The sequence below is a fragment of the Pristis pectinata genome, chromosome 22, assembly GCF_009764475.1.
Source record: "Pristis pectinata isolate sPriPec2 chromosome 22, sPriPec2.1.pri, whole genome shotgun sequence".
NCBI classification, from domain to species: domain Eukaryota; kingdom Metazoa; phylum Chordata; class Chondrichthyes; order Rhinopristiformes; family Pristidae; genus Pristis; species Pristis pectinata.
Window position 1 is genome coordinate 3,510,071 of NC_067426.1, and position 23,431 is coordinate 3,533,501.

Genomic DNA, 23,431 nt, shown 5'->3' on the forward strand with positions numbered 1-23,431 from the left:
GCTGTGTGTACATTAAAATTGTGATCTACTCTGGGTGAGTCCACATTTGCCCACTTCACACTAAAAATAACAAACTATTTCTTTGCAGGGGACCTTTCATTTTTTTCTGACAGCTGCTATTTTGTCATTTTTGCAGGAGAATTCTTGAAACCGGGAACTGAATTGGGAATGAAGCAAAATGACAGAGAAACATCGTTTAGAGAATGAAAGATCCCAGAAAGTGAGCCCAAAGACATTGAGTGGAGAGTCAGATAAATCGGGCTCGGTCCTCATCTGTACAGGTGCAGTGCAGTGGGGACACTGGTCAGACACCTGGATGTGACTGGATCGTGAGGGCTCGAGACAATTGGCTGTCTTCAGCTACAAGCTCACTGCTCAGTGGCTCCTCAGTAAGCAGATGAGTTCTTGTCGACTTACACCTCAAGTTTCACATTAAGCGAAGGTTTATTGAGGTCCCCTAAGGTATACATAGAAAATACTCAACAATGGCACTAGGTTCTCAGTGAAGTTTAGCACTGATAACCTCCCCAGGAAGCTGCTTCTGTCTCTTCTTCTGTGCTCTTTCGACAGTAGTCAACCTTCCCGCATGTGTCTGAAGATGCCCCTATTTCCCCTTGGTTATCCCAATGTGGAATTCACAAAACAACCCCTCGTTTCTTTGCCCTGTAATCCCAAATCTCTGCTTTTCCAGTATTATAGTCACATCCCATTCACATCCCTCAGTGGAGACAGTGGACTGAACCCAATACATCATGGGCACAACCCTCCTCACCATCAGTTGTATCTACAAGAGGCACTGCCTCAAGAAGGCAACATCCATCATCAAAGATCCCCACCATCCGGGCCATGCCATCTTCTCGCAGCTCCCATCGGGCAGGAGGTACAGAAGCCTGAAGTCCCACACCACCAGGTTCAAGAACAGCTACTTCCCTTCAACCATTCGGTTCTTGAACCAACCGGCACAACCCTAATCACTGCCTCAGTACAGCAACACTGGGACCACTTTGCACAACAATGGAGTTTGCTTTTTTTTTCTGTGTTCCTTCTTGGAAAAATTGTGTATAATTTATGTTTAATTTATACTTTTCTTGTGAGTGTTTTGTATGTGATACCATGTGCCTGTGATGCTGCTGCAAGTAAGTTTTTCCTTGCACCTGTGTATACATGTACGTGTGCATGTGACAGCAAACTCGACTTTGACTTTGGGACCATTTTTATCGTCCAGGTCTAGTTGGTGACCGGAGGTTTGCAAGTTTGTCTTGTTGAGCTGCTCTCTTTACAACTACCAGCAGGTGGTGCTGCCGTGCAGGAAGATCTGTTCTCCCAGCCAATCAAAAACGTTCAGCCTCCTATCAAGAACTGCTGTTCACATAAAACTTTTAATGGAACGAAAATATCCAGAGACATTTCACAGGAAATTTTGAAAAAAGTCACCAAACTACAAAGAGAATAATAGGGAAGGTGACCAACAGTTTGCTCAAATAGAGATGTGTTAAAGTGGAGGGAGTGAGAGAGGAGGAGAGGTTTGGGGAGGGACCTTTAGAGACCTTGGCCCAAATTGTTGTCACTTCCAGCTCCCCCCAACACCCCACTCGTACTCACCACCTCCCTTACTGCTGTGCACGGTGGAGAGAGTTCATTCGATCGATAATCGAGCCCAGACGTGGAAGTACTGGGAGGCTCTGGAAAGGAAACGAAACTATTTCCACTGATGGGTGGAGTCAAGAACATGGAGTAGAACCTGAATCCCAGACCTACCTGCTACAGAGGCAATGTTAAGAAGCACTTCTTCACGTAAAGGGCAGTGGGCATCTGGAATACTCTCCCCGAACATTGTGGGATTGTGGCAAATAAGAGCAGGAGTTGGCTATTTGACCCCTGAAGCCTGTTCCACCCTTCACTGGGATCACGGTAATGGCACAGTGCTGGTGCTGGTGATGCCTCATAACTCCAGCGACCCCACTTCAATCCTGACCCTCCAGTGTTGACTGTGTGGAGTTTACATGTTCTCCCTGTGACTGTTGGGGTTTCCTCCGAATCTTCTGGTTCCCAAGGAGGTGTTGGCTGGGAGGTTAATCGGCCACTGTAAATTGCCTCTAGTGTGTAGATGAGTGGTAGAAACTGGGGGGAGTTGATGGGACTGTGGGGAGAATGAAAACGGGTGGTTGACCAGCCTGTCCTGGTCAAATCATGTAGACGCCACGGCCAAGAAAGCTCACCAGCGCCTCTACTTCCTCAGGAGGCTAAAAAAATTTGGTTTGTCCCCTTTGACCCTCACCAACTTTTATCGATGCACCATAGAAAGCATCCTATCTGGATGTATCACGGCTTGGTACGGCAACTGCTCTGCCCAGGACCGCAAGAAACTGCAGAGAGTTGTGGACACAGCCCAGCGCATCACGGACACCAGCCTCCCCTCCTTGGACTCTCCTTACCTCTCACTGTCTTGGTGAAGCAGCCAGCATAATCAAAGACCCCACCCACCCGGGTCATTCTCTCTTCTCTCCTCTTCCATCGGGTAGAAGAATAAGGAGCCTGAGGGCACGGACCACCAGACTTAAGGTCAGCTTCTACCCCACTGTGATAAGACTATTGAACGGTTCCCTTATACGATGAGATGGACTCTGACTCACGATCTACCTTGTTGTGACTTTGCACCTTATTGCACTGCACTTTCTCTGTAGCTGTGACACTTTACCCTGTACTGTTATTGTTTTTACCTGTACTACATCAATGCACTGTGTACTAACTCAATGTAACTGCACTGTGTAATGAATTGACCTGTACAATTGGTATGCAAGACAAGTTTTTCACTGTACCTCGGTACAAGTGACAATAATAAACCAATATCAATACCAATGATGGTCGGCACAGACATAGTGGGCTGAAGGGCCTGTTTCCATGCTGTATCACTCTGTCACTTCACTTTGCTACCTGCTTCCCATGACTTTTTACCTTTCAAGACAGGGATTCATTATCTTTGCTCAGGTATTAATGTTCCTGGAACTGGGGAGTTATAGTATAAAGCAGCCATTGTTTCCTTAAACAGGGCAAGGTTCATGGCACTGAATGAACTGCTCCCATCAGTTTTAGTCAGTACAAAGGTGGTTGAACCAGTTATGAAGGTTTCTTCAGTTCATTACCGATCCCCTGCATACATCTGAGACAACTCCACTCTTTCCATCATCACTAAAGGCATTGCTCAGGTTGTTTCCCCTTGTTTGTGGGCGCTCTGCTTCACATTCACACACAGTAACTAAGAACTTTTGGTTGAAGTACTCACATTAGACTTTATTTGAAGCTGATTGTATTTGCAGAGTTAGCTGTCATTTAATATTAGGTGCTGCTTATTTATAATGGCTATGGGCCCAACACTGGAGGTGAAGGCAACTTCAAGTTCTGACCAGTTATGATCGTATCACTAAAGTTGTCGACTTAACCCATTTGTACTGGTACAACATAGCAACCCACACCGGCTGTTTTCACCTTTGCCCAATCAGAATCCAGGGATTAAACACTATTTTTAATATATTTAACTATGTTCTTATTTCTGGTCCTATTTCTCCATTTTGTTGTTCCTGAGTGAATCCATTTTCCAATGGGTTTTTACTGCTCGCATAGGGAAAGTTCAGTCACTTTCTTGACCGCATTGGTTGGCAGGATTTGAAACCGGAAAGCTTGCTTTAACATAGGTGACTCCGCAAAGGTTGCTACCTCCCTCAGCTCGAGTGGTGTACCAGCCAACACTGGACTCCTTAAAGAACACCACCACCTGATAGCCAAAGAAGCAGTCCCATTGACAAAACACCTTAAAAATAATCTGCCACCCACCATGTGAAACTCTGCAGACCCTCCCAGAACACTCTTCAAACCCTACGAATAGTGACGGCACCAACTCAACAACGTCCCTCTAGGCTGAACGCAAACATCAGCAACCAGGTAACCAACTCGAGCGATGACGTCCCAGCTTGTGACCTTCCAAGGAAAACCTGGACAACCATCAACCACTGGAGAACAGGCCAGGGAAATGTGAGCACCCTCTGTAACCATCTAAGTTTGACCTTCACCCACGGGAGCAACAAACAATCTGCTGGAGGAACTCGGCGGGCTGAGCAGCATCTGTCGGGGTGGGAGTGGTTGTTGATGTTTTGGGTCAAAACCCTGCATCAGGTCTCTTGTGTCTCCATCACCCTCTCGTGATTCCATCCTGAGAGATCCAGTCCAGAGGATCCATTCCAGAGTTTCACTACCTCTCCTGAAGGGGTGGAATGGATTTGACTCATCTACGTCCATGCCGACCTTTTTGCCCATTTACACTAATCTCACCTGCCTGCATTAGGACCATACACCTCTAACCCTGACCTATTCAAGTGTCCAGCTAAAGGCCTTTTAAACACAGTGATTGTACCTGATTCCACCATCAGCTTTGGCAGCACGTTCTAGACATCAACCACTCTCTGTGTAAGAAACTTACACCTCGGATCCCCTTCTAAACCCCTCCCTCTTACCTTAAACCTGTGCCCTCTTGCTTTTGATGCCCCTACCACAGGAAAAAGATTTTGACAATCTACCCTATCTATGCCTATCGTAATCTTACCTACTTCTATTGGGTCACTTCTCGGCCTCCTTCGCTCCAGGGAAAACAGGCCCAGCCTTTCCAATCTCTCCCCATAACTAAAGTCCTCCAATCAAGATCACAAGAAATTGCAGAGAGTTGTGAACATCCAACACGGAAACCAGCCTCCCCTCCATGGACTCTGTCTACACTTCTCGCTGCTTCGGTAAAGCAGCCAACATAATCAAGGACCCCTCCCACCCTGGACATTCTCTCTTCTCCCCCCTCCCATCGGGCAGAAGATACAGAAGCCTGAGAGTACGTACCACCAGGCTCAAGGAAAGCTTCTATCCCGCTGTTATAAGTCTCTTGAATAGTCCTCCTATCCACTAAAGATGAACTCTTGATCTCTCAATCTACCTTGTCATGGCCCTTGCACCTTATTGTCTACCTACGCTGCACTTTCTCTGTAACACTGTATTCTGCATCCTGTTTTTTTTAACCTTTTGTACTACCTCAATGTGCTTATGTATGGAAAGATCTGTCTAGATGGCACGCAAACAAAAGCTTTTCACTGTGTCTTGGTACATGTGACAATAATAAATCAATTACCAATTATCAGGCAACATCGTGGTGAATCTCCTCTGCATTCACTTGACGCCAAACTGTGATTCCCTCCCTGACTACAGGTCGCAAAGAAAATCTCACTGTTATAGCACATCTGCCAATGAAGGACACTAAATGGTAGCCACTGTTGCAATGTTGGAAATGCAGCAGTCAACTGAGAACAGCAAGATCCCACGAAGAACAATGTAATGATGACAAGATAATCCTGGGACTATTTTTAGGTGTTTCTTAAGGGACAGTTGTTGACCCAGAAAAGGAAGCCTGTTCTCCTTCAGGGAGTGGCCTGGAGATTTTATGTCCTCTTGACGCAGTTCCTCGTCAGACCAAAAACACTCTGGAGTGTTGATAAATGTCCTCAAATCTCTGGAGCATGAGTGATCTGAAACCATAAACTCTGGCCTTAGTACAAAAGCTACCACTGAGCCAAGGTTGGCATCATGTGTTTTCACAATTGAAAGCTGATCTTTGCTCCAGTTTCCATGGTGTAACTGCATAACGATGCTGAGTTTCACTAAGCTAATGAAAAGCTTACAACACTCCAAATGCCTGGCATTTTGAATGCATACTTCACTGCACACACAACGCACTCAGTTCCAACATTAGATATTTAACTCAGTTCTTAAACTTTTTTCAAATAGGTATTAATTTCTGACAGATCATTGCAGATTTCTATCAAAATTTCATGTGGTAAGTGTTTCCCAGTGCAGAACCTGGTCATGGCGAACGGGAGAAGCCCAGGTTTCCTGGTCAATGTGAAGTGAGTTGATCTCAGTGCAGGTGTCACCCTTAGAGCCCCAGCATGAGGAACAGGGGAGGGGATGGGGTGGAAATGGGCAAACTAAGCCTCCTTTCTTCCTGCAATGTGTCTGAAGTCTAAACAGTATTGTAAGCAGTGTAGACACGAGTGAGGCTGCAGATGCTGGAAACCTGGAGCAACACACAAAATGCTGGAGGAACTCAGCAGGTCAGGCAGCATCCATGGAGGGAAATGAAAAGAGCCCCGATGAAGGGTCTCGACCCCAAACGTCGACTGTCCATTTCCCTCCAATAGATGCTGCCTGACCCACTGAGTTCCTCCAGCATTTCGTGTGTGTTGTAAGCAGTGTAGTTGGAAGGCTAAAATGAGAAAGAGATACAGGCTAATCTGACAACTGGTCAGTGATTCTGTAGAGAAGCTCCCACAAGTCCAGTGGGGGTGTTAGCACATTCTGGACATCCGCGCCCAAGAACTGCAGACAACATTACAGAAAACGCTGGACACGAGATGGTGACTCACCTGCCTTACATTCAATTTCTGGACTCAGCACTGAGTTCCTCGACTTTACACAGTCATAACTGGGGCATCAGTCCAGCTCCATTCATACATAAAAGAGCTTGCGGAGGATGTGCGGGGAATTGAAGGATATGGACATTGTGCAGGCAGAAGGGATTAGTTTAGTTAGGCATTTAATTACTAGCTTAATTAGTTCGGCACAACACTGTGGGCCGAAGGGCCTGTTCCTGTGCCGTACTGTTCTATGTTCTAACTTAAGGCTACATATAAGGCTTGCCTTCATTGGTCAGGGCACTAAGTATAAGAGTAACGAAGTCATATTGCTGTTGTATGAAACTTTGGTTAGGCCGCACTTGGAGTATTGTGTGCAGTTCTGGTCGACCCATTACAGGAAGGATGTGGAGACTTTGGAGAGGGTGCAGAAGAGGTTCACCAGGATGCTGCCTGGATTAGAGGCTATGAGCTATATGGAGAGGTTGGACAAACTTGAGTTATTTTCTCAGCATTGGAAGCTGAGGGGAGACCTGATAGAAGTTTATAAAGTTCTGAGAGGCACAGATAGAGTAGACAGTCAGTATCTTTTTCCCAGGGTAGAAATGTCAAATATTTGAGGACATACATTTAAGGTGAGAGGGGTGAAGTTTAAAGGAGATGTGTGGGGCAAGTTTTTTATACAGAGAGTGGCGGGTGCCTGGAACGGGCTGCCAGGGGTGGTGGTGGAGGCAGATACAATAGTGGCATTTAAGAGGCTTTTCAATCGACACAAGAATATGCAGGGAATGGAGGGATATGGGTCATGTGCAGGCAGAAGAGATTTAGTTTAATTTGGCATCGTGTTCAGCACAGACACTGTGGGCTGAAAGGCCCGTTCCTGTGCTGCACTGTTCTATGTTTCATAAATTGAATCTGCTTTTGTGTAATTTTTTTTGAAATCATTTAAATGTTTCTCATTATCTGGGATATTTGGAGATCTGGAGAGACTAAGAGGTTCAAGTGCACAAATAAATAAAATTGTTCTAGACAGGTTTAGAAAATAATCAAAAAGGCTAATGAAATAAAACAGAATCTGTTGGCAGCGTCTGTGACAAGAGAAAAACAAAGTGAAAGTTTCAGGGGAGGGGGTTGGCTGAAGATGAATGAGATCCTTGCGTTTCTGTAGCACATTTCACAACCTCAGGATGTCCCAAAGTGCTTTACAGCCAGTGAATTGTTTCTGAAGTATAGTCACTGTTGTAATGTTGCTAATTTAAGCAGAACAAGCTCCCATGCATATTGAATATAAATGCAGCTGCAGTGAATTTAACAAGTTAACTGAGAAAATTAGATTTGTGCTGTGTTAGCCCTGAAATTGTTTTGAATTAAAAATGTATGATTTATGGTTTTATAAACTCCTGTTGAAAGTACAAGGTGTTTGTGATCTGCACTCACTCACTCGCAGCAATCAATGGATTCTTCAAGTTCAAGAAAGCCAATAGCAGCCTAGACAGGTACTGTACCAAAAATCTGCTACCACCGATGAAGTTAATTATATCCCTAGAAATGCACAAATCAAAAAGAATAGGTCTTTCAGTAATTCTTGTCACAACTCTCTTACAGTGTTTAGTGCTAACTTCACTGGAGCAGCTTAAGCTCAAGTTCAAGTTGATTGTCATGGGCACACATACCCAGGGTATGAACACCATGAGAATTAGCTTTTGCAGCAGCAATACAGTGTGTTTCAAACACAACAAACATAAATTACATAAACTTAAATTCACATAAATTATGCATAATTTACATGAGAAACTAATCTCTCTCTCTCTCCCTCCCTCCCTTTCTCTCTCTCCCTCCCTCCCTTTCTCTCTCCCTCCCTTTCTCTCTCTCCCTCCCTTTCTCTCTCTCTCCCTCCCTCCCTTTCTCTCTCCCTCCCTCCCTTTCTCTCTCTCCCTCCCTCCCTTTCTCTCTCTCTCTCTCCCTTTCTCTCTCCCTCTCTCTCCCTCCCTTTCTCTCTCTCCCTCCCTTTCTCTCTCTCTCTCCCTCCCTCTCTCTCTCTCTGTATCTCTCTCTCTCCCTCCCTTTCTCTCTCTCCCTCCCTTTCTCTCTCTCTCCCTCCCTCCCTCTCTCTCTCCCTCCCTTTCTCTCTCTCCCTCCCTTTCTCTCTCTCCCTCCCTCCCTTTCTCTCTCCCTCCCTTTCTCTCTCTCCCTCCCTTTCTCTCTCTCTCTCTCCCTCCCCTTTCTCTCTCTCTCCCTCCCTCCCTTTCTCTCTCTCTCTCCCTCCCTTTCTCTCTCTCTCTCCCTCCCTTTCTCTCTCTCTCCCTCCCTTTCTCTCTCTCTCCCTCCCTTTCTCTCCCTCCCTCCCTTTCTCTCTCTCTCCCTTTATCTCTCTCTCCCTCCCTCCCTCCTTCCTTCCTTCCATTCCTCCCTCCCTCCATCTTTCCATCTTTCTTTGGGTTCTTTACTTTTGTTTAATTACATAATCTTACTATTGTGCAAGTTGAGGGAGATATAGTCCGAAGTAGAATTAGGTTTCTTCAGGTGGGTTCAAGAACCTGACGGCAGTGGGGAAGAAGCTGTAGTTGAACCGTGAGGTGTGGGTCTTCAGGCTCCTGTCCCTCCAAAGAGTGCATGGCCCGATACTCTATTTCCTTTCATTCATTGGTCCCTGCATTGAAAGAATTGTGATTGGAAGATGTTCCAAGACTTTATTGCTCTTTGACAATCAATTCAGCCCTTTAGCTTGGTCTCGGAATTCACCAGTAAAGGGCTATCTCCTGGCCTGCTGGTATTAATCAGTTATTTCACAGAATATTTGGGGAATTAGTGCCAAAGCTGGCCAGTACCAACATTCTGCTCTCCTCAAATATATTCCACAGTAATGGATTAAAGGTCACAGAATAATCCAAACCCGGTGGTCTTCTAAACACCAGGACCAGCACTTAGACATTACTAAACATTCACACAAAACTGTAATCCCAGAATCTGTTGGAAACTCCCAATGCATGGACTATAAGTTAATGTCAGCGGTGATTCTGAAAATCCAGTCAAGTAGTTTTCTTCTCAATCGTCTTGTTTCATGAAATATGGAGATACTGCACACAGATAGTGTTTGACATAACTGCTGTAAACATGCATCATTCTCAGTGTCTATTTTCCACAGCTGCTCCTGTGTTGTTTAAATACATCATGATCCAGATCGACCTCTCACTGCCAAAGAAATGATGTCTTATTTAATGAACAATAACACACATAAGAACATTGCCAAAATATTTCTGTTCAAAACATTAACACAACAGAAATTCTACACCCAGCCATCCTTCTCCGAAGATGTTGGATATATTTTAAGCTTTAGGCGAGTCCTGATAAATGTTATTGGCTAGAATTTGGTGCAGATATTGCAGGTGAGAGTATTATTGTGGAGAATATCAGACTGCACATTCACTGCTAAATGCAAAAATCCATTTTGTTTTGCTCTGCCACAGACTGAACAATGTTGATTCCTCATTGAGAGTGTTGGCATTGAAATCCACAGAAAGGCATGAGCTATTGGCAGTCACCCATTGATCAGGGAGCACTGTCGAAAAATGGTGGTGCCTTCGGGTGGGAGTGGATTTTCATACCTTCAGGACTGCTGCCCAACCACATCACTGGCCATGAAGATTTGCACAAAATTTTAGAATATCTTTCTTTCAAGATCAATGCCTTTAACAATCTCCCTCCCTCCCTCCCCATATCTCTCTTTCTCTCTCTCTCTCTTTTCACCACCCCCACCCCCCCTCCCTCCCTCTCTCGGTTCTTTATTTTTGTTTAATTACATAATCTTACATTGAATAAAATATTGTGTACTTCCTCAGTAGACTCTCCCCTAGAGGGAGGGTTCTTCAATTCATTCAATTCAATTGGTTGCAGAGAGACCTAAATGTTTACCCGACTCAAACATGGAACAAATTGACACTCCATCCATTACCCTAAAACTCCATCTCTACGTCACTGCACAGTGATTGGATGGGGTATATGCAATCTACAAATGCACAGTAACATGTTAACTCTAGTCCAACAGCACCCACAAAATCCACGACTTCTTAAAACCAAGAAGGTTAAGGGCAGCTGGCGTATGAGAACACCACGACCTGTAGATTCCCCTCCACCATCTTTACTAAATCACCATTGCATCATCACTGCCTGGACTAAATCCTGGGACACCTTTCCCAACAGAAACCTGGGAATACACTCATGACACAGATGGCCTGTAGGCACCTCATCACCACCTCCTCAGGAACATTTAACAATGGACAATAAATGCTGGCTTTGCCATCAACACCCATATACTGGAAAATGAATAGGTAAAAAATAGATCCTTGTGGAGAGCATCATATTGTATCAGACACCTGATCATAAGTAAGATAACATAAGATTTCTTTATTAGTCACATGTACATCGAAACACACAGTGAAATACATCTTCTGTGTGGAGTGTTCTGGGGGCAGCCCGCAAGTGTCGCCACACTTCCGACACCAACATAACTTGCCCACAACTTCCTAACCCGTACGTCTTTGGAATGTGGGAGGAAACCCGGCGCTCCCTGAGGAAACCCACGCAGACACGGGGAGAACGTACAAACCCCTTACAGATGGCTGTGGGAACCAAACCCAGGTTGCTAGTGCTGTAATAGCGTTACGCTAACCGCTACACTACCGTAGACAGTGTGAGGGCAGTAAACATACTGTGGACTGTGCGTGCGTGCGTGCGTGTGTGCGTGTGTGTGCATGCATGTTCAAGTTCAAGTTCGTTTATTGCCATGGGCATACATATTTTGGAATTGAAATTGGTTTATTATTGTCACTTGTACCGAGGTACAGTGAAAAACTTGTCTTGCATACCGTCCATGCAGATCATTTCATTACACAGTGCATTAAGGTAGTACAGGGTAAAACAATATAGAATGCAGAATAAAGTGTCGCAGCTACAGAGAAAGCACAGTACAGGTAGACAATAAGGTGCAAGGTCATAACGAGGTAGATTGTAAGGTCAAGAGTCCATTTTATCGTACTAGGGATCCATTCAGTAGTCTTATAACAGTGGGATAGAAGCTGTCCTTGAGCCTGGTGGTACGTGCTCTCAGGCTTTTGTATCTTCTGCCCAATGGGAGGGGGGAGAAGAGAGAATGTCTGGGGTGGGAGGGGTCTTTAATTATGTTGTCTGCTTTACCGAGGCAGCAGGAAGTGTAGACAAAGTTCATGGAGGGGAGGCTGGTTTCCGTGATGTGCTGGGCTGTGTCCACAATTCTCTGCAGTTTCTTGTGGTCCTGGGCAGAGCAGTTGCCGTACCAAGCCATACCATACCCAGGGTATAAATGCCATGCAAATCAGCTTTTTGCAGCAACAGCACAGTGCACGACGGAGTTAACATAAACTTAAATTAACATAATTTATACATACACAACAAAATAAACATAATGACATTAGTGCAAGTTGAGAGAGAGAAAAAGAAGTATAGTCCGTGGTAGTGTTAGGGTCTTTCAGGTCAAGAACCTGACGGCAGTGAGGAAGAAGGTGTTGTTGAACCTTGAGGTGTGGGTCTTCAGGCTCCTGTACCTCCTGCCTGATGGCAGCATCGAGAAGAGGGCGCATGTATGTATGTGTTCACAAGTGTGTGTGTCGTGTGTGTGTCTGTGTGTGTGCGCGTGCTTGGGTGCATGTCTGTTTGTGCACAATTCTGTGTGTGTGTCTGACATCATTATATGAAATGATACTCAACAAGCTGACGAGGTCGTCACTGGGTCTGTTGTGTACAAACAACAATTAATATCAGGAAATCTGGAAAATGTTTGGTTAAATCTGGTTGACAAAATCTTCTCACTCATCTGAATACCCATGGTGTCAATAAAAAAGAAACAGCGCAGTACATGTATAGCAGCCATCGTTCATTCAACGCAGACCAACAATTAGAAATAACCTTCAATGACGACAGCAGTTTGGCAGAGGGCAGTCAGCCGTTGTATATTATAGCTCAGGAGCTCCAAGGGTCAATTCCCTGAGCCACGATGTTAACTCATCCTATTTGGGGCTAACCAGAAACAGTAGCTGTAACAATTAGCTGATACTTAGAACATTCATGTCAAAGGCTGATGTTTTTAAATCCTTTTCATTTTTCAGGATATGTTTTTATATTGACCATGTTGTGATGGCAGAAGCATTGTTAAAACCGATCGTTCCAATCCGAGATCACCAAACTGTTCCATTTCTGGGCATTTGATTTCTCACTATGGTTTTGCTCACCCGTACCTCCTTCTCTCTGGGGCATTTTGTTGAACCATTGGGAGGAACTGTATTCACTGCCCTGCCAGTTTCAGTCTGTAGCTAATCATTGGTGAGACAAAAGTCAAACAACTTAGGAAACGTTAGCCCTGTTTCTCTTTCTATAGAAGCTGCCTGCTTTAATGGGACGAAATGGTGTTGTACAATATTAGCACTGTGAGCACAAACAAGTGAATGTCGTTAATATATGTGACAGAAGGATTTTACGTGAACATATTACTAGAACACAGTGTGATTTTATCCCATTAAACATGACTGCTTCTCCTGAGTGTAGGATTTACACAGGCTGCACTTGCTGCATCCCCTTGGTTGGCTCACTCACTGGAGAACCATATGCAGGGGCAGCCCACACTATTAAATACCACGGTGTGACTGATGCTTGAAATATCTTGTCAGTGCAAGGTGCTGTATTTCAACTTTTACTGTGTGCTATCTGTATTTGACGTAAGCATGTATAGCTTCATGAGATAATAGTTCCCTGTCAAGGTTAGCAAGTTAACACACAATGGAGCTACACTGTGATGTAGAATGAAAGGTTGCCCATAGAGTGAAATACCTTTCAGGTTATGCTTGATTGCCGTGTGTATCATAGAACTGTAATTTAATCACACTGCAGAAAATATGCAATGGCCATTAAAAGCTGATGCACATCCCTAGTGATTAACCCTGTAGTGTTACATCATAGTTTACTCTTTACCCTAGCAACAGCATGGGAAGCACATCTGGCAAAGGATGTTTCTGTGGCTGAATTACACAACAACATAACCAGGGAGTTGTAGACTAATCAGCCATAGCCATAGAGTAATACAGCATGGAAACAGGCCCTTTGGCCCAACTCGTCTATGCTGACCAATGTGTCTACCTAAGTTTGGTTCCATTTACCTGCATTTGACCTATTCATACCATATATAGAGGTATGTAAAATCATGAGGGGCAGAGATAAGGTGGACGGTCACAGTATCTTCCCCAGGGTAGGACATGGTTTTAAGGTGAGAGGGGAGAGATTTAAAAGGGACCTGAGGGGACACTTTTTCACACAGAGGGTGGTGGGTATATGGAATGAGCTGCCAGAGGAAGCTGTAGAGGCAGGTATATATACAATATTTAAAAGATATTTAAACAGGCAAATGGAATAAGCTTGGGTAAACATCTTTGACAAGGTGGGCTGAAGAGCCTGTTTTCTATGTTAAATAGCTCTATGACATTCTATGATATTCCTCTGAACCTTTCCTATCCACGAACCTGTCCATATGCCCACGACCCTCTGTGTGAAAAAGTTGCCCCTCAGATCCCCCTTAAATCTTTGCTCCATCACCTTAAAACTATGCCTGGTTTTAGATTCCCTTACCCTAGGAAAAAGACTGTGATTACCTACCCTATCTGTGCCCCTCATGATTTTATAAACCTCTGTAAGGCCACCCCTCAGCCTCCTTCACTCCAGGGAAACAGTCTCAGCCTGTCCAGTCTCTCCATATAACTCAAGCCCCCAGTCCCGGCAACACCCTGGTGAATCTTTTCTGTCCCCTCTCCAGCTTAACCACATCCTACCTTAAGCGTGGTGACCAAAATTGCAATTACTCCAAGTGCGGTCTCACCAACGTCTTGTACAGTCGTACCGTGACGTCCCAACTCCTGAGTCTCACCAACTCCTGAGTCTCACCAACGTCTTGTACAGTCGTACCGTGACGTCCCAACTCCTGAGTCTCACCAACTCCTGAGTCTCACCAACGTCTTGTACAGTCGTACCGTGACGTCCCAACTCCTGAGTCTCACCAACTCCTGAGTCTCACCAACGTCTTGTACAGTCGTACCGTGACATCCCAACTCCTGAGTCTGTTCTCTCATTCAATAAGAACATGGCAGATTGAATCTTGGCTTCAACCCCACTCTCTCCCTATTCCCCTTGATTCAATTGTACTCTGTGTCTGATAGTCTCCATGCTAAATGTAGAGAAATGCAGACAGTTTTTTGATTTCTAAATATCACTCCCTTAGGAATGAGACTCCAAGCCTTTTATTCTTCCACAAGGGTCAACATTGTAACCGTCTGTTGTTGACACAACTACTTCCAGCTATTTGCTGCCACTATATTGCAATATTTTACGAAAAAATGAAATTAATTCTGAGGGGGAAAACATGAAGTTAATGAAATCCTTATTGCTTCTTTGTCATGTTGACATCTGTTACCTTACTTACTGTTCTTTCATGCCACATGAACACACTTGTGAAAGATGAAAGTAATAACACGTTTCACAATTAACACGCTTCTCTATGAGGAACACAATGACTGGAATTGAGAGGGATAGACCTAACAAGGAAAGAATATTAAAGAAAGGTGGATGTTTAAGTTTCGTTGGATTTTTCACATCATACAACTCGTACATAAGATAAAACCAAGGCGCTAATCAGAACATAACCACAGCAAAAATCGTTCCTGCTGCCTTATCCACTTGAGTCAGTGTTGTTAATACCTTGTACACCCAGCAAATGCCTTTGTTCATCCAGATATTCTCTCTGTTCAATGAATAATTTTACTTTCATCTGTTGCAAGAACATACTCCAAATTTATTGGCATTGACTTCCATCCAACATTTCCTGGGACATGTCACCGAGCACTCTAACAAACTTCTGCAGATGCACTGTTGAAAGGATCCTGACTGGTTGCATCACGGCCTGGTATGGCAACTCGAATGCAAGAGGCTGCAGACAGTCTATCACAGGCACAGCCCTCCGCACCACTGACAGCATCTACAGGAGGCGCTGCCTCAAGAAGGCAGCATCTATCATCAAGAATCCCCACCATCCAGGCCATGCCCTCTTCTCACTGCTGCCATCAGGCAGGAGGTACAGAAGCCTGAAGTCCCACACCACCAGGTTCAGGAACGGCTACTTTCCTACAACCATCAGGTTCTTGAACCGACCTGCACAACCCTAACCCTACTTCAGCGACAGGACACTGCGGACCACCTCTTGCACTGCCGTGGACCTGCTTCTGATTGCGTTGTTTGCACTAATGTCTCATTTTGCACAGTCATTTTCTTCACTGTATTGTGCACGGTAGTATAGTGGTTAGTGTAATGCTTTACAGTGCCAGCGACCTGCGTTCAATTCCGGCCGCTGTCTGTAAAGAGTTTATACGTTCTCCCCGTGTCTGCATGGGTTTCCTCCGGGTGCTCCGGTTTCCTCCCACATTCCAAAGACGTATGGGGTTAGGAAGTTGTGGACGTGCTATGTTGGCACCGGAAGCGTGGCGACACTTGCGGGCTGCCCCCAGAACACTCTACGCAAAAGATGCATTTCACTGTGTGTTTCGATATACATGTGACTAATAAAGATAAAGATATCTAATTTATGTACAATGCATGTTTCATTTAAGTTCTGTGTGTATTCGAAATCGACGTACCTGTGATGCTGCTGCTGCAATTTTTTCATTGCATTTTATTTATTGTTCTTTCATGCCACATGAACACACTTGTGAAATGTGAAAGTAATAACACGTTTCACAATTACTTCAGTACACATCTCCCTATGAGGAAGACAATGACTGGGGAGCTCACCGTACTTGTGCGTAAGACAATAAACTCGACTTGACTTGACATGCCACCCTTTAGAGCTTCCAGTCTGCTGTAGCACCAACTGTGAATGTGGATCTTGCTCCAGTAGAATAGGGAGGAGTTGCTGACTGTACCTACACTAACAGGGCCAGGAATCTGTGCAGTTTGTGAGAGGTTCCAAGGAGTGGCTGAGCATTGTAGTCTCCTTTCCTATCGTGCCTTGAGAGAACTTTGAGGAGGCTTTAATTGCAGTCTGCGTGGGCAGTGAGAGGCAGGAAGTCTGAGTGACAGCGAGGAGTCAACAAGTTCGACCCCCTGTAGGTGCTTGCTTACCCAAAGAGCTGGCTTTCACAATACTGTCCTAAAATAGCAGCTCACTACATCTTTGGTTTGTCCTTAGAAGCTTTTAGAAATTCTGGCAATGCAGGAGCCAATTGTTTACAAAGGCAGGAGAGTAGCTTGCTTCATTGCCTGACAGCAGGTGCTGGAAAGTTAAAAAAACTTTCATTTCCTTACTTAAAATGTGCTCCCTTTGTGCTATTGGTTGTATCCATCAGTAGCAGCAGGGAAAGGGGAAGAAAGCTGAAATTTTGTTTGCTTGGGCCTGCAGAGGAGATTGTGTGAGGAAAAGTGTTAGATCAAAGGGAATTCTGCGGTTTCTATTGGTTGTGACGGTGGGACCTCTCAGCCAAAGGCCGCAGTGGTCAGAACAGGGTTACTGCAGTCGGGAAAGAGTTACTGCAGTCAGGAAAGAATTCGGTGGTCGGGACAGCATTCCTGTGGTCATAAAGGGGTTACTGTGGTCTGAAAAGGGTTACAGTGGTCAAGAAAGGGCTACTGAGGTCAGGACGGGGTTACAGTGGTCAGGAAAGGGTTACTGTGGTCAGGAAAGGGCTACCACAGTCAAGAAAGCATTACTGAGGTCAGAATGGGGTTACTGTGGGTAGGACGGGGTTACTGTGATCAGGACGGGGTAACTGTGGTCAGGACGGGCTTACTGTGGGTAGGACAGGGTTACTGCAGGTAGCATGGGGTTACTGTGGTCATGAGGGGGTTACTATGATAAGGATGGGGTTACTGTGGGTAGGACAGGGTTACTGTGGGTAGGATGGGGTTACTGCGGGTAGGACGGAGATACTCTGGGTAGGACGGGGTTACAGTAGGTAGGATGGGGTTACTGTGGGTAGGACGGGGTTACTGCGATCAGGGAAGTGAGCCGGTCATTCACTGGGAGTCTTGTCACATTGGATCGTTGACAGATTAACCCCAAAGGTGGCCATGAGTTTCCGTAGGGTTCAGCTGATAGCTGGGAGGGTGGAGAGAAAGGGAAAGATGTCGTACTGCCAGCTGCTATATTAAGATTACTGAAATAAAGGTGCTTCATCACAGAACATCGAGTTATTCACTGTCATCTACAGTCAGGATTTCTCTGCTGTCAGCCATTATTACATCACTAGCCTGATGGAAACGTACAGGACAGAGGGAGACTTTGTTCCACAGTTAAACATTTATGTGCACAAAGAGCAGAAGGAACTTTCTTGGAAGGTTAAGGAGGTTCGGCTGGTCACCGAACACTCTAACAAACTTCCACAGATGTACAGTTGAAAGTATCCTGACTGGTTGCATCATGGTCTGGGACGGCAATTTGAATGCGCAGGAACGTAAGAAGCTGCAGAGAGTAGTGGACTCTGCCCAATGCATCACGGGCACATCCCTCCCCACCATCGGGAGTATCTACAAGAGGTGCAGCCTCAGAAAGGCAACATCCATCATCAAAGATCCCCACAATCCGGGCCGTGCCATCTTCTCACAGCTACCATCGGGCAGGAGGTACAGAAGCCTGAAGTCCCACACCACCAGGTTCAAGAACAGCTACTTCCCTTCAACCATTCGGTTCTTGAACCAACCTGCACAACCCTAATCACTACCTCAGTACAGCAACACTGGGACCACTTTGATGACATTGCACTAAAATGAACATTTTTTTTATTCAAATTGTGTTCTTTAAAAATTGTGTATAATTTAGTTTATGTTTTTCTTGTGAATGCTGCTTATCTGATGCTGTGTGCCTGTGATGTTGCTGCAGATAAGTTTTTCCTTGCACCTGTGCACACATGGACTTGTGCGTCTGACAATAAACTCAACTTTGACTTTGAGGAATCCCAAAACAGAATCTACTGAGATATTGAATTACTCCGAAAATTGAAAAGGGAGGAGTTTGCATTTGGAAAGTACACTTTAGGCTTCAGGTCATCTCAACCAAGGCAATAATGTGTGGTCATTACTGCAAAAAAGTGGCAGTCAGTTGTGCACAGCAAGTACACCTGTGGCCAGATAACTGTGTTTGTGATGTTGATTGACGGAGAAATATTGGTTTTAATTCTAAGTAGTGCCATGGCACATTTTCCATCCGTGTCTAAGGAAGCTGGGGTCTTTGATGAAGATCTTATCCTGGGGGCAGGACCTCTAACCATGTAGAACTCTGGTGCACCTATTTACATTCCTAGAGTGATGATTTAAACCACACAGTATGGAGTCAGAAGTAAGAATGCTCTGAACTGAGTCACCTCTGATACTAATTACCCTTAATCTGTTGAGTTTGCTCCCTTCTAACCAGTTTAATTACAATTTGCAACACTCCTTTAAGTGTTTTTGCAATTTGCAACACTCCATGACAGATTCTTTGTGCCTGGAATGCACTGCCTGGGGCGGTGGTGCAGGCAGATACGATAGAGGCGTTCAAGAGGCTCTTAGATAGGCACATAAATGTGCAGAGAGTGGAGGGATATGGACATTGTATAGGTACAACATTGTGGGCCGAATGGTCTGTTCCTGTGCAGTACTGTTCCATGTTCTAAGTTCTTCAGTTCCCTGTCCTTAATTTCCACCGATAACCTCCACTTCTGGATTTGTTCCAATGCTTTCGGAAGCCTGTGTGCATCACATTGACTAGGCTGCTCTCACTGACCACATCCATCACCTTCTATAAAAAAAGTCGTCCACAGAACAACATTGATGCCCCCAAATATGGCCACAGAGGTAATCAGAGAAACAACTGAAAAGAGTTAATTGACTTCAAAAGATTATAATGTTTTAAAAAGATATAAAATATTAACAAAATAATTTTTATTAAAATCCTGCAAAACTACTATTTAAAACATATACTCTAAAATCAAAAAAAACAGAAAACATTCCTAAACTTTTTTTAATGAAGTACAATGACCCAAGTCAGATGAATGTGGTCAGACTACATGCTCTGTCTATAGCTGGGGCAATGTAAGGGAGATGGTATATATTGTACATTGTATTATCAGTAACTCATGGTTCACTCCTGGGCTCAGTGGTGATGTGGTTCAACGTGGATCTGACCCCCGGTGTATTTCCAACTTCTGCATTGCAAAGCACAGACTTGGCTATCCAGAATGCACTGTCACTCAGACACTTCTCCACAGTGCATTACCCCCCCACTTCCCTTGTGTCTCATCTCCACAACCATTCATCAGGACTGAAAGGTTCTGATAAAAGCTTCGTCAAAAAGATCATTGACCTGAGTATTTTTCTCCTCACTGACCTAATGATCTCTTCCAACACTTTCTGCCAATTCCATGCAAGAATTTCCACTGATATCAAAACAGGAAGCCAATTTACAAATCTTAACTGACATTTTAAACATTTTTCAGAAATAGAGATTGGAGCAAAACAGAGGGTTAAGGAGGAAGCTTCTAAAAAAGATGCAAAGTGATATATTTTGCACACTAAAATTCATTAGATTTTGCAACATTTTTCAAAGGAAATTATAATCCATGTGTATAAAATGTGTTTCCTTAAGCCAGAAAGGCTGCTAAGGCAACAATATAGCTCAGTACAACCTTTAAAAACTCAAAATTCTTGCAACCAAACTATGATCCTGAGAGTATTTTGTAAGTACAAATAACTCATAAACAGCAGAAATCCCGTCAATTCCCTGCTAACAGCACAATATCTAGAGGACAAGAGAACCATTGACTGCAGCTTCGCGACTTCTACTTTACAACAGGCAGGCACAGAAGTCCAGAGTTGCTCTTAGATTCACTGCTGTTGTCAACCATTCCAAGCTTCCCAAACTGTTGAGGTAAATTAGCTGTGGCCTTGACTTTAATGTGGGGCATCAATTTCCTAATAGAGCCTCTACAGAGGCCAAGAGCCATGGCTGGTATCGCCCAGGCCAAGGGAGAGGAGTTGGCATCACCCAGATCAAGAGGGAGGAGTTGGGGAGGAGGGGGAGGAGGAGGGGGAGGGGCAGGGGCTGACATCGCCCAGCTGAGGGAAGGGGCCAGTGTCGCCAAGCCAAGGGGCAGCAGCCAGTATTTCGTGAAAACAGCAGACAGTGAGGTCACAGTACAGTTAGAGGCCTCTGCCAGCCCAGAGCTTGGACCAAACCAAGCCCCAGGACCAGAAACAAGGACCAGACTGGGCCTGACTTCAGACTGGACCAGGCCTGGTGTCAGGGATTCAGGGACCAGAGTACCAGGAATCACCTGGATGTAAACACAGATCAGATTAAAAACAGGCTTTAGATCTGGGGGTGCCTTGCTTTAGGGAACAGGTCTATCACTGTAATGCAGATGTGCTACTGGTGGGCACACATCTGTAACTTTAATATTGGAGCAAATCGTCGTTGGGAAGGCTCCTGTCATTTATAGCAGTGGGATGCATGATTGGGCAGCACAGCGTTGTTGCTGGATTATTACAAGACTATAGGACTACAGAGCACCGGTCTGTCACTGTATAACACTGGGGTACAGTACTGGTGGGGACGGGTCTGTCTCTGTATAACGCCAGGGTACAGTACCGGTGGGGACGGGTCTGTCACTGTATAACCCCGGGATACAGAACCGGTGTGGATGGGTCTGTCACTGTATAACACCGGGGTACAGTACCAGTGGGGACAGGTCTGTCACTGTATAACACTGGGGTACAGAACCGGTGTGGATGCGTCTGTCACTGTATAACACTGGGGTACAGTACCAGTGGGGATGGGTCTGTCGCTGTATAACACTGGGATACAGTACCGGTGGGGACGGTCTGCTGTGTCCTGCACCTCACAGATCCAGGTGATCTTTTGTTTTTTCCTCTCTAACTGCCCATTGTTAACCCACAGACCTGCCCCACCCTGAACACCCTGTGTAACCTCTGCTCGAACCCTATCGCAGCCATTCAATGCGATCTCGCCACACCTCCCCCTCTCTGCAACTTAGAACCCACTTGCTTTCTCACTTTTCCAGTTCTGATGAAGTATCCTTGATAGAGTCATAGAGCAGTACAGCATGGATACAGGCCCTTTGGCCCAACCAGTCCATGCCGACCATGGTGCCCACCCAGCTAGTCCCAATTTCCTGCGTTCGGCCCGTATCCCTCCAAGCCCCACCCCTCCGTGTACCTATCCAAGTGCGTCACCATTTTCGGAGAACTGTGAACTTGCACCCCAAGGTCTCCCTGTACACCTGCACTCCCCGGGCCCTGCCATTGAATCTGGATGTCCTGACAGGATTTGACATCTCAAAATGCATTCCTTCACACATATCTGTGTTAAATTCCATCTACCACCGCTCCACCCAATATGCTGGAGATCTAGTTCCCTCACCACAGTTGCTGCCTGACCTCCTGAATGTTTCTAAGAGTTTTTGTTTTTATTTCAGTGTTTCAACATCTGCAGTTTTTTTGGTGGTGTATAAAGTCTGGACCAGATGGTACAATGTTATGATGAGAATTGGCCGAAGCTTTAAAGTGGGTTGTCTGTCAGTTGTCAAAAAAAGGATTAAATAAAACAGGGTCACATGTTGGGAAGTAAAGAGATTCCACATGTTTTAATATTTAAAAATATATTCAATCCTGGAATCATAAAATAATGGAAATTTGTGGCACAGCAAGGGGCCATTCGGCCCATTGGAGCTACACTAGCAGGTAAGACTCTTCAACCTTTTCCCAGTTGCCAGCTCTCAGCCAGAGCCCTGATGTCTGGGACAGGTCGGGTGTTCAATGAGTAACTTCTCCAGTAGAATGAGTCTTCCTCCTCCTCCCCTCCTCCCTCCTCCCCTCACTCAATGAGTTCCAACCTCCCTTAATTCCCACCTACTCCTTCTGTTCCCCTGGAGAGGAGGGGGGAATGGCCCTTCCCAAACCCCCAGCAGATCAGAAGTGACCAAGGAACCATTGGGACCAGGTAATCTCCGGTAATTTCCCGCAATGAACGGTGCAGGAAATGTGTTGGCGACTTTCCATTGGCGAACTGGGGCCTCGGGTGCTCGGGTATTAGTGACAACCCGCCTCGCCCACCGCTAACCCGAACCCACTCTGGGTGTTTAATGTTCCCCGTGGGTGACGGTAAAGGCTGTTCCTCAGAGAACTCCTTGCGGATCCTCTGCACGTTGGGGGCAGGGTAAACCTGCCCAGACCCGCGTTGTGGATGTCAGAGCGATAGTGTGGGACTGAGGATTAGAACCTCGTCTCATGCCCAGCAGGGCTCAGACCCGTCCCGTTGGACTCGGGACAGGAGCCACACTCCACTGGACGTTTTTGCCCCTGGGGATTATTAACTCCAAAACTGCCGGTTTCCACCCAATTCGTTCAGTTGTACTTCGTTGGGGATTCTTGTCAATTTGATCGACGGCCGAACTGGGTTTGAAATGTGTGCGCATGTAGTCAGATCATTCGCAGGGCGCAGACTGCGGGTGATATCACTGGCGTTTTAACCCGAAGGCAGACCCGCGAGTGGTTTACAGCCGGTGGCACGCTGTCGAAGTGCTGTGGGGCGGAACTGCAGCAGCCAAATCGCTCAGCAAGCGCCTATCAACGGCAATGGTCTGGTTTCGTGCGGGGATAATTCCCCTGTTGTGTGGGGTAACGCCACGGCAGTGGTCGCCTGCGACAGTGCTGCACTCCATCGCCCCAACACGGGAGAGTGAGCCTCGATTGATGGTCCAGTCTGTTCAAGAGCCAAAAGGGTTAAATAGTGTGTTTATAAACAGACCCCCACCCCAAGTTGTTTGGGACCCCTGCAAACCCCTATCCTGACCACCTGTGACCTTTTGGCACAAAGGTTTCAGTTCCCCAGTTAAGTTGGTTGAACCTGCTCCAGAGTTTTATTTACT

At 45.5% G+C, this 23,431-nt stretch overlaps 1 protein-coding gene across 1 annotated transcript in view; it reads left to right on the forward strand.

Annotated features, from left to right (window-relative positions):
• Positions 1-22,407: 22,407 nt before the first annotated feature.
• The window catches only part of cd164l2 (CD164 sialomucin-like 2), a 53,777-nt gene continuing 52,753 nt past the window's right edge, over positions 22,408-23,431 (forward strand). The window contains exon 1 of the mRNA XM_052036470.1: positions 22,408-22,503. The gene's annotated coding sequence lies outside the window, so the exon portion shown is untranslated. The remainder of the gene's footprint in view (positions 22,504-23,431) is intronic.